The 10,820-nt window shown below is 56.6% G+C and overlaps 1 protein-coding gene across 1 annotated transcript in view; it reads left to right on the top strand.

The window, feature by feature from the left end:
• Nucleotides 1-260: 260 nt before the first annotated feature.
• FGF8 (fibroblast growth factor 8) overlaps nucleotides 261-10,820 on the top strand; it is a 50,770-nt gene continuing 40,210 nt past the window's right edge. Inside the window, exon 1 of the mRNA XM_065552678.1 lies at nucleotides 261-3,582. The gene's annotated coding sequence lies outside the window, so the exon portion shown is untranslated. The remainder of the gene's footprint in view (nucleotides 3,583-10,820) is intronic.

Raw genomic sequence — 10,820 nt, 5'->3', positions numbered from 1 at the left:
ACTGGTACGTAGACCCCCCACAGACAAGCATGGGTGCGTTCGCACACAGAGCGGCATCAATGCACGTACCACGCACATGCCACACAGCCGCACACGCACACAGCTGAGCGGGTGTGCGCAGCCCAGACACACACAGCCGCATCAGCCGCCCGGGGCTAGGCACGGGCCTGCTCCTGTGCTTGCATGAACGGTTCCGAGTGAACGCCGGGGCTGCCGACCGGAGGAACAGCTGTGGCCCCCGTTGGGTGGTGAACAGCCTGGGAGTCTCAATTGGCCGCTTTGGAAGCAAATCGCAGAGGGGCAGGTGGCTTGACTTCCCGGCTACGGGAAGCAGCAAGGGGAGGTGGCACTGGGCATGTGCAGCAGGCCGAGGGGATGTGGGCCTGCTCAGCGCTGACCCTCGAGGCCCAACGCTCCAAAGAGCTGAGCGCCCAGCAGCGCTCTCTGGAGACGTCTGGCCTATAGCAATGGTTATTCCCTTCAGCTCCTCTCGCAGAGCCCAGAGCAACCAGCAGAGGGCAGTCCCGACAGGTGCCTGGACCCCGGAATATACCTGCCAAAGGAAACACCTGACTGACAGCCCTGAGTCCTTAAGGTCAAAACCTGCTCCTCCCCATCGGTCAGGGGAAAGCCAGCACCTGGTGCTCTCCGGTGACGGCAAGACTCCAGCTGGATGACCCTTGACTTGGTTGTAGCAGCTGCCTAGCCCCCGCTAGTCTCTGTCCTGCTAGTGGCCGGTCCACGGGAGAGGAAAAGAGTCTACTACAGCCGCTAGCCAAGGGAGCTACTCCATTAGCTGACGTGGCAGAGGTTGCTGCTTTAGCGTTGGTGGTTACAGGGTCAGATCTGAGGGGTGGGGTCGTTACAGCTGCATTTCTCACAGCCAGACATAATGGCCATCTAGTCTGACCTCCCACCTAACGCAGGCCGGAGACCCCCCACCTTTCCTGCAGTGAGCCCAAGTAACGTCTGCAGCCTGCACTTTTCCTTCAGCCTCCTCTGCATGCTGTGATGGGGGCTATAATCCCCACGCGGCTTAATCAGGGGCTAACAGGAACCTGAGCCCCGTTGGGCCCCAGCTGGCCCCTGGATCATGCATAACTGGGCCTCGCACCCAGCGGAGGAGGAGCTGGGCCTTTGTAAAGGAAGGAAGGAGCCCAGGGCAGTGGGAAGGAAGGCCAGGGAGGTAACTGGGAGGTTCCTCTCTGGGGCTGGTGGCCCAGAGGCACCAGAGGGCCCTGAAGCTTGGAACCAGAATGAGAGAGGAGGAAGCCGGAGGCCGTGGAGGCAGGAAGGGGAGAGCCGAAGGGTGAAGTTTGGCGGATGGTGGAGAGGAGCTGCAGGAAGGGACAGGTTCCCAGGGGGCCCCAGTGAGCAGCCGGGAGGAAGGAGGGCGGAGGACCTGGGAAGGAAGCCCGGGAAGCTGAGGGTGCCAGGGAACAGGCAGCTCGAGGCAGGGAAAACCCTCCGCATGGACGGTCAAAGAGTGAAGGCTACGAGAGATGGTGATTTTCCCGGCAGTTGGCCTGGAAGCAGGTTCCATTGGGAGCAGTAGCCAGACAGCCAGTGACTCGGGTTCTCACCCTAGCAAGCCTGCGAGGGTTCGGTAAGGGGCAGGGAGCTGAACTGGGACGAGAAGTCCTGGAGCTGAGATTTCGTTGAGCGCCCAACATCCTAGGGACGAGCCGTACGTCTGGGTAACCCCGGGGCACAGTGGCTGGAGAGACTGGAATGCTGGGTATTGTTTTATGTGGACGTGGGGCTGCAGATCCCTGAAAGGAGCGTGGGGCTACATCCTGCCCTGGCCGGAGTGACTGGTGCCAGGGGGCACTGGGGAACACAGCTGCTACGCCGTGGCTAGCCACGCGGGGGGCGCTCCTGCAGTCAGTCCACCCTGCTACGCTTTCTTAAAGGCCAATGGGGCATCCGCCCCACCGGCTGCTGGTCCCATGCCCTCTTGCAGTGCCTCTGCTACCCCAGCCCCTCGGCTGCCCACAGGCCCACAGGAGGGGAGGACGCAGCTGGCTTGTGGGGAGCAGGGAGCATGCGGGTCGTGGATGATTGCTGGAGAAAGTGGCTGCCCTGGGCAGCTCCTGTGCACTGCCGGAGCAGGGGCTAGCCCTGTAATATAGGTTTAATATTCTGCAAGGTGGACAGGGCTTGCTTATAGGTGACCTGTCCCTCCTCCCCAGTCCCCTGAAAACCCCACATAACTGCAGCTAGGGTTAAAACCAGTGTGGCATCTGGGACGGGTGATGTTAAAGGTCCCACGGTAAGTGTGGCCCTCATGCACATAACACAGGCAAAGCGTTCCACGTGTCCCTCTCGGGGGGGAGAGGGGTTTGATAATAGACCCCATGTGATTCAGAGGGGACAGCATGGGGGGCTGAGTCACAGGAGGGAAAATCCCTCGAGAAGTGACTCCTAACAGGGTCCTGGGTGGTTCATTCCAGTTCCTGCACGAGCCCTAAGCCCCAAAGTCCTCTTTGATCAACGCGTCCATCTCCTTTAGCGTTTTCCACAGTGCCCGTCGCTGGGGTAGTGAAACCCGGTAATGATCCCATGCCCTATCCATGAAGTGATGGCATTTGCCCCTGTGTCCTTGACCAAAGGTTTGACCTTTGTCGGGTCGTCGTTATCAGGTTCACACTTGAAAGACAAGTCTGAGACCGCAAGGCTATCGGTGCCTGGTCTGAGTTCTGGGCTTCGCTGGAATGGAGAGTGTCCTGGTCCAGGAAGCTTGGACCAGACTGGCTCCGGCCTGGCCGCTCTCCATTCTTTCCATTTCAGCTGAATTTAATGCCAGCGAAAACTGTCGCCTTGTCAACGCTGGAGACTGAAAATCATCCTCTGTTTTAGCCTTGGCACAGGTACAGCAGGGGGCATCTGCATTCATGTCCTCCCACCCCCATCGGCATGCCACAGCCCTGACCTGAAAGGCCCAACCCCAGGATTCTGGCTCTACGCTCCTGTCTTCTCTGGTCCCTCCAATTGATGAGGGAGAGCTCCCGGCCCAGCCACCTTCTCTGGGGAGGCCGCTTGGCCAGGGAACCGCTCCCCGAGCTGGAGCGCATGGAACTGCAGAAGGGAGGTTATCGGTGTCTAAAGACAGAAGTTTGCAGCTCTGTCACCACCAGTGGTGATTAGCAAAGCAGAGCCTGGTGTCCCGTGCGGGGGAGACAGATAAAGAGGCTGACGGACAGGAAGGAAAATAGGGAGGAGAGATGGAAGGAGTGCAGTTAGCCATGGGGCCCAGAAGCACGGCTGTCAGGAATTCACCCCGTCAACAAGGACTGGGAGCCCTGGAGAAATGCGGCAAGCTGGACGTGCCCAGGTCCAAGGGCTGCGCTGTTTTATCCAGCCCACGTGAGCGGCTGATTAGAACTGAGCCGTTTTCTTCCGTTCCTGTTCGTGGAACAGCCCCAGATTGGGGCCAGTTCCACCTCTCTGTGGTGCAGGGCTGGTTACCTGCATCACGGGATATTGCTTCTGCTGCACCTTTATAAAGGATTTCCTCCTGTTAATTAAACCCATCCGCTGTGTTTGGGTGCAGCCGGGGTTTCTTCTGCCTTCCAGCCAAAGGTGAGTCTGTGGGTAAGGAGCTGGTGTGGCTGGCTGAGAACCCTGCTCGCTCACCCCCAGCGCGGGACTCGGCCAGCCTCCCCTTGCTTTTATCCCCGGCATACAGAACACGCTTCACAGGGTTATTCCTGGCAGGCTGGGTCTGCGGGGTCGCCGACTCCTGCAATGTTACTGCAGGTCTGGCGATATTCGGTGCTTTTTTAAAGCCCCAGCTCCAGGATTCACGTGGCCAGGTGGGAATCTCGGCTTTTATTTAAGTTTCTAGCTGTAGCGGGATTGAACTTCTGCCCTGTGTTGGATCCTGCTTCACCTTTGGTGCCTAACCAACCATCACTGCAGGTGCTTCTGGGGTCTGGTTCATTAGCCTGAAATAACAGTTTAACTCAAAGCCAGAATCTCCCAGCCTTCGACGCCAGGCTCGCCAGACCATTGTGCCCTTCCTGGCCCCCTGCGTCCCTCTGGAAGATTTTGCTTGTGTCCCTTGCTGTAGCAGCTCCAGCCAGAGTTTTCCCTCCGGCTGGTAGGGAGAACTTCTTCCTCGGGCCCCTCTGCCCTGAGCCCCCAAGCTGGGCCCCAGCCCCTGGGAGGCAGATGTTGGGCACTGGTGGGATGGAGCCCAGGTCCCCTTACAGGGTCAGCCCAGCGTTGTGGAGGTGAGCTTGAAAGGCAAGTGCTCCAGGAGACGTAACTGAGCCGAACCCCCAAAGCTCTGCCGATGAAGCCAGTCTGCAGATGGTGGGGGGGCCTGGTTCCTGGGCTGGGAGAGGACAAGCCCAGCATTGCCTTCAGTGGGGCCATGCTGGCTTTATTTATTTATTTATTTATTTTGCTTGGGGCGGCAAAAACCCTGGAGCCGGCCCTGCCTGCGGCCTCAGCATCTGTGCCTCTGGCGCGTTACCCATCCGCTGGCATGGACAGGGGGCAGTGTGTGGGGGGGTGATTGGAATGGGGGATTCGGGTGGCTGTACTCACGGATCTCGCGTCGGCGCCAGGGGTGCAGTGGCTGATCCTGTCAGCAGGGCCCATCCCACGAGAGGTGAGGCAGCAGGGAAGGGAAAGCTGTGGGGGCAGCAAGGCTTGGAGCAGCTCCCTGGGGCCGGCTGGTCCCTGCAGGGGGGTGGGTGCTTGGGGCTGGGGAGGAAACTGAGGAAGGAGGGTTCTGTGGGTCTGAGCCTCGGCTACTGCAGGTTCTGTTCTAGGCCCCAGTGCCGACTCACTGTCACGTTACCGGTCCAAGCCCCTCTCTCGAGCCCATCACTGTAGCTGCGCCATGCCTCGGTTTCTCAATCCGCAAAGATGTTGCGGTGACAGACCTGCGACCGGTTACCCACGCATCTGCGTTCCTAGCTCGGCCTGGTACTTACCTGCAGCCCGGGGGCTCCCGTGCTCAAGGCTGGGGGCTCTGAGGTCCCCGGGGGCAGGACGGCTGCCTCTCGCTGGCATTGAGAGGCTGCTCGAGGGATGGGCTGAACCGATGGGCGGCACGCATAGCATGAAGAGGACGGCACGCTGCAAGTGGAGGTCAACTTGCCCGACTTCCCGCGGCGGGGGGCGTGAAAGCTGGTGTCGCGGACGGATGAATTCATAAGGGCTAGGAGCTGCGTAATTACACGGGCAACGCTTGGGGGGCCCAGGTCAGTACAGTCGAGATCTCGTGGGAGGGAGGCGAATCTTGCATGCTCCCCCCACCATGGGCAGCTGGGTGAGAGGCCACCAGCACAGCACTGGGCTGAGGGGGGCTGGAGGGGTCTCCCCTTCTCTCGATCCCTCCCTATTTTCCCCTCTACCCCCATCCTCAGCTGCGGCCCCTGCCATCTTGTTATCCGGGGCGTGGGCGAGCTGTCGTGTGGTCCGAGCTGCGCTGGGTGGCCAGGGCGGGCCCTTTCCCCGGGGCTGGGAGCAGCCCAAGGACTCCAGTGGGAGCTCGTCTGCCCAGCTGTTTCGCCTTCTCCGCGGCTCAGCTCTGCTCCAGGCCCAGGGCTCCTAATTGGCGTCTGGGAAATTAATTTGCGGTTTCTCTTCCTTGCTCCTCTTCACCCCCTGGGATGCCAAGGTGAGGGCAGGAGATTTATAAGCACAGCAGCCCCCAGAGGGCTGCAGGCCCCCCGCGGAGATCAGGTCACCAGGCCGCTGCCCGTCTCTGCTTCGGCCTCGGTCCTCCTCCTCCTGCTCCGGATTCACAGCTCGGCTCTTTGTGTGGGTCTGGTGGGGGGCGGGGGGGCAGAGAGAGGGGCTGCCCACGGCAGGGACGGACGCTGCTGGGGAGCTCTCTAGGGTGGCCAGAAATGCGGGCGGGGTCCCTGTTAGACGCTGGAGGACGTTGCTCTCTGGTCCCCGGGGTGCGTGTGGGGTGGGTACCCAGGGGGGCTGGGTAGGACGGCCTGGAGCCTGATGGGGAGGGGTGGCAGGGGGGCGCTGTGTGTGGAGGGGGTATGTCCGGGCATGGCTGGGGGGCGAGGAGTGGGCGCCCGTTACACCCGCCTCCCCGTGGGCCGGCGAGGGAGCCAGCCCTGCTGGAGTTTCCATTAGCAGTGGTTCGGGGAGGCCCCCTGGCTAACAGGCCCCTCGGCCCATGGCCCCTCTGTTTGAAGGTGGAGGTCTTGTTTACACAGAGCTAACGACCACTGCAGGCCGCCTGGCGAGGGAGGGGGAGGGGTAGGCTGGGGGGGGGCTGCCGAGGGTGGGGGGCTGTGGAGGGGGGGCTGGGCTTTGAGGTGGGGGGGTCTTGTGGAAGATACGGGGATGTGGAGGGTGGGGGGCTCTAAGGTGGGGGCCTGTGGGGGGGGCTGGCTTTAAAGTGGGGGAGGATGCTGTGGAGGGTAGGGGGCTATGGGAGAGGATGGAGAGGAGAAGGGTGGGGTACTCTGAAGTGGGGGGATGCTGAGGGTAGAGGGCTATGGGAGGTGGAGGGGAGGAGGTGGGGAAGTGAAGGGTAGGAGGCTATGGGAGGGGGTGGGGGGGCTCGGAGGCAGGGGCTGTGGAGAGTGGGGGGCTGTGGAGGGGGTGGGGAAATGAAGGGTAGGGGTTATGGGAGGAGGTGAAGGGGAGGACTGAGGTGGGGGTGCTGTGGAAGGTGGGGGCGCTATGGAAGGTGGAGACTATGGGAGGAGGTGGGGAAGTGAAGGGTAGGGGGCTATGGAAGGGGGTGGGGGCTCTGAGGCAGGGGCTGTGGAGAGTGGGGGGGCTGCGGAGGGCTGGCTCTCAGGAGAGGGGGCACTGAGGCAGGAGAAGGCTGAGGATTCATAGATTCATAGATTCATAGATTATAGGACTGGAAGGGACCTCGAGAGGTCGAGTCCAGTCCCCTGCCCGCATGGCAGGACCAAATACTGTCTAGACCATCCCTGATAGACATTTATCTAACCTACTCTTAAATATCTCCAGAGATGGAGATTCCACAACCTCCCTAGGCAATTTGTTCCAGTGTTTAACCACCCTGACAGTTAGGAACTTTTTCCTAATGTCCAACCTAGACCTCCCTTGCTGCAGTTTAAACCCATTGCTTCTGGTTCTATCCTTAGAGGCTAAGGTGAACAAGTTTTCTCCCTCCTCCTTATGACACCCTTTTAAATACCTGTAAACTGCTATCATGTCCCCTCTCAGTCTTCTCTTTTCCAAACTAAACAAACCCAGTTCTTTCAGCCTTCCTTCATAGGTCATGTTCTCAAGACCTTTAATCATTCTTGTTGCTCTTCTTTGGACCCTTTCCAATTTCTCCACATCTTTTTTAAAATGCGGCGCCCAGAACTGGACACAATACTCCAGCTGAGGCCTAACCAGAGCAGAGTAGAGCGGAAGAATGACTTCTCGTGTCTTGCTCACAACACACCTGTTAATACATCCCAGAATCATGTTTGCTTTTTTTGCAACAGCATCACACTGTTGACTCATATTTAGCTTGTGGTCCACTATAACCCCTAGATCCCTTTCTGCCGTACTCCTTCCTAGACAGTCTCTTCCCATTCTGTATGTGTGAAATTGATTTTTCCTTCCTAAGTGGAGCACTTTGCATTTGTCTTTGTTAAACTTCATCCTGTTTAACTCAGACCATTTCTCCAATTTGTCCAGATCATTTTGAATTATGACCCTGTCCTCCAAAGTAGTTGCAATCCCTCCCAGTTTGGTATCATCCGCAAACTTAATAAGCGTACTTTCTATGCCAATATCTAAGTCGTTGATGAAGATATTGAACAGAGCCGGTCCCAAAACAGACCCCTGCGGAACCCCACTCGTTACGCCTTTCCAGCAGGATTGGGAACCATTAATAACAACTCTCTGAGTACGGTTATCCAGCCAGTTATGCACCCACCTTATAGTAGCCCCATCTAAATTGTATTTGCCTAGTTTATCGATAAGAATATCATGCGAGACCATATCAGGATGGGCCCTGTGGAGAGCGGGCGGCTCTTGGGTGAGTCTGGCGGGCGGGAGGAAGGCGGCTCTGAGGTGAGGCCTGGGGGGGTCCAGTGGGTGGGAGGAAGGCAGCTCTAGGGTGAGGCCTGGGGGGTCCGGCAAGAGGGAGGAAGGCGGCTCTGGGGTGAGGCCTGGGGGGGTCCAGCGGGCGGGAGGAAGGCGGCTCTGAGGTGAGGCCTGGGGGGGTCCAGCGGGTGGGCGGGAGGAAGGCGGCTCTGAGGTGAGGCCTGGGGGGGTGTCCAGTGGGTGGGCAGGAGGAAGGTGGCTCTGGGGTGAGGCCTGGGGGCGGTGTCTGGCGGGCGGGAGGAAGGCCGCCCTGGGCAGTTTTAAAGGTGTCTTAGGTTGGTCAGAAAACGGCATTTCCAGCCTGTGGGAAACGCTGGGAATTGGATATTTGTTTTCGCCCTGAGTTGGGAACATTTTGATTCAGATGCGTCACAACGACTTGGTCGAAATGTTTCATTGTGGCGATGGTGAAACGGGATCCATCCTACAGCACAATGCTAACCACACATGACGGTGAAGATAATCGACTCAGATAGAACACAAGGAAAGGTTGGTTACGTATTTTTGACTTCTTTGAGCCAAACCCGTGAGCCGCGGGAGCTGGGAAGCCACATCCGAGCTCCATTTGGAATCGAGTTCAAATTTTCCTGTCAAATTTTAACTGAAATTGACATGTCTAAATCTAAACATTTTGCTGGACCAAAATTGTGTTTCTCCCTGGAAAACTCTCCCGGCGATGATTTTCCTCCCAGCTCTTGTCTCAGGACTCCGGGGTCCTGGAAGCTGACGGTGACCCCTAAAGGGAGCGACTCCCACCTCATCCCATCTCTCCGTGGGCCTTCAGTGTCCCAGAAGCCGTGTGCTCTGAACACGGGGCACTGGGCAGGGGCCCGCTTAGGCGGCATTGCTGGAGAACTGCGCGCTGGGAAGCTGATGCCCAGCCACCAGGCTGTTTTTACAGCGGGACCGTCATAGAATCATAGAATCTCAGGGTGGGAGGGACCTCAGGAGGTATCCAGTCCAACCCCCCTGCTCAAAGCAGGACCAACACCAACTAAATCATCCCAGCCAAGGCTGGCTGGGCAGGTGCCAAGTCCACCAGCCACAGCTCCCTGGCCCCTTGCTGCAGGAGGTCTGGGTGTGATATGCCAATTAGAGCTTTTCCCTGAATGCCCGGGCAGCGGACAAACCAACCTGGGTAAAATAACAACCCTCAACAGCCCTTCTCCCCCCAAAAACATCCCCTGAAAATTGCTGCAAGCCTGGCCCGGCCCCACAATTCCTCTCCCCTTCTGACACCTCTTTTCCATGCTCGCCTCTGCACCCCACCCAGGTTCCCCCCAGCAGCTGTGACCCAAGAAATCATGTTCCCATCAGATTTCCAGCCCAGCCACTGACCACCAGGTCTGCGGAAGAATGGACCTGACTGCCAGGCCTCAGAGTGCCCATCTGAACAAGCCACTCGGGTGTCGCTGGCTACTCCAATCGTTCCCCTCACGCCGCCTCACTCTCCGTCCCACGCTGGCCTGTCAGTGATGGGCGAGGCCTCCACCATGTGGAGTTCAGGGTTGGTTTGGGGAGGCACCTGTCTAAATGGGAGCTCCTCTGCCTCCTCCAGATTGGACTGCGGCCCAGGGGCTGAGCTGGAGAAGGGACATGGGACCCTCTCTGTCCTCTCTCTCCCGCCTCCCCACAGTGAAAACATCTCAGCAGAGTGGATTGAGTTAAATCTAAGCAATTTAAATCACCAAGGGAAAAATCTCGATTTAAATCACCAATGGAAAGCCTCAATTTAAATCATCCATTTTAATCAACTTTTCCATTTGTACTTCCCTTATTTTCTATAGAAAGGTGTGTTCTCTTTTGTAGCTCACATAACCATTAAGCATGTTGATTTATAACTAAATAGAGCCTTTACATTAGATTTGGTACATCTTTTAGCTAAGAAAAGAACGGGATATTTATGGAAGCAATTTATATAGCTTAATATTTTCAGATTCTTATTACTTGTGCATTTTTAGTACATTAGGAAATGGTGACTGATCTATTGCTTATTTACTAGATAATTAACTTTTTGCTCATGGTTTGTGTCAAGCTGCATTAGGATGGTAACTGGAATTTAATTAAACACACAAAGTATTTTGGTTAAACAGCACAACCGTCAACGTTTTGCATACGTGATCTGGAGTAAGTAAGTTTCACTGCGGGGGGGGGGGTCATAAATATTCATAATTTTGAGAACTGAGCAAATCAGCACTCAGAGAGAGAGAGAGCAGCTATACCTTAGGCATATGAGACCACCCAGGTGGGCTCAGTGGCTGATCCAGATGAGATGCATGACGGTATCTCCTGGAGTCAGAGGCTGGATCCCAGCACCTGTGATGACTTTGCCAGTATCTAGCACCCAGTAACACAGTCATAGAATCATAGAATATCAGGCTTGGAAGGGACCTCAGGAGAGTCCCTGCATCCCCGAGAGGATCAAGCCCTTAATACAGCACAGGACCTATTGTGCCATATTGAGACAGCTTGACCTCATAAGGTAGACGTTGTTATCCCGATTCTTTCGTTATCTAGCAAAGCCGCCTTGAACTCAGAGGTTTTGGTAGAGGCTCAGGGGTTCGGCAGTGTGATTTTTTAGTTGAGAGATTATAAGATGTTTAGATCTTCACATATTTTGTATTAAAGTCAGATTTTGTTTTTAAACAGGTTTATTTTTAAAAAGAAAAATTTACTCTGATAAACAATAGAAAAAAATCTGATTTAAATACAAAAAGATCCCATTTTTGTTGTTGTTGAAATCATCAATTTTTATTCAC

This window comes from Chrysemys picta, chromosome 7 (assembly GCF_011386835.1).
Source record: "Chrysemys picta bellii isolate R12L10 chromosome 7, ASM1138683v2, whole genome shotgun sequence".
Taxonomy (NCBI): Eukaryota; Metazoa; Chordata; order Testudines; family Emydidae; genus Chrysemys; species Chrysemys picta.
Note: the sequence above shows the minus strand (reverse complement) of the source record. Positions and strands in the feature narration are given on the sequence as shown.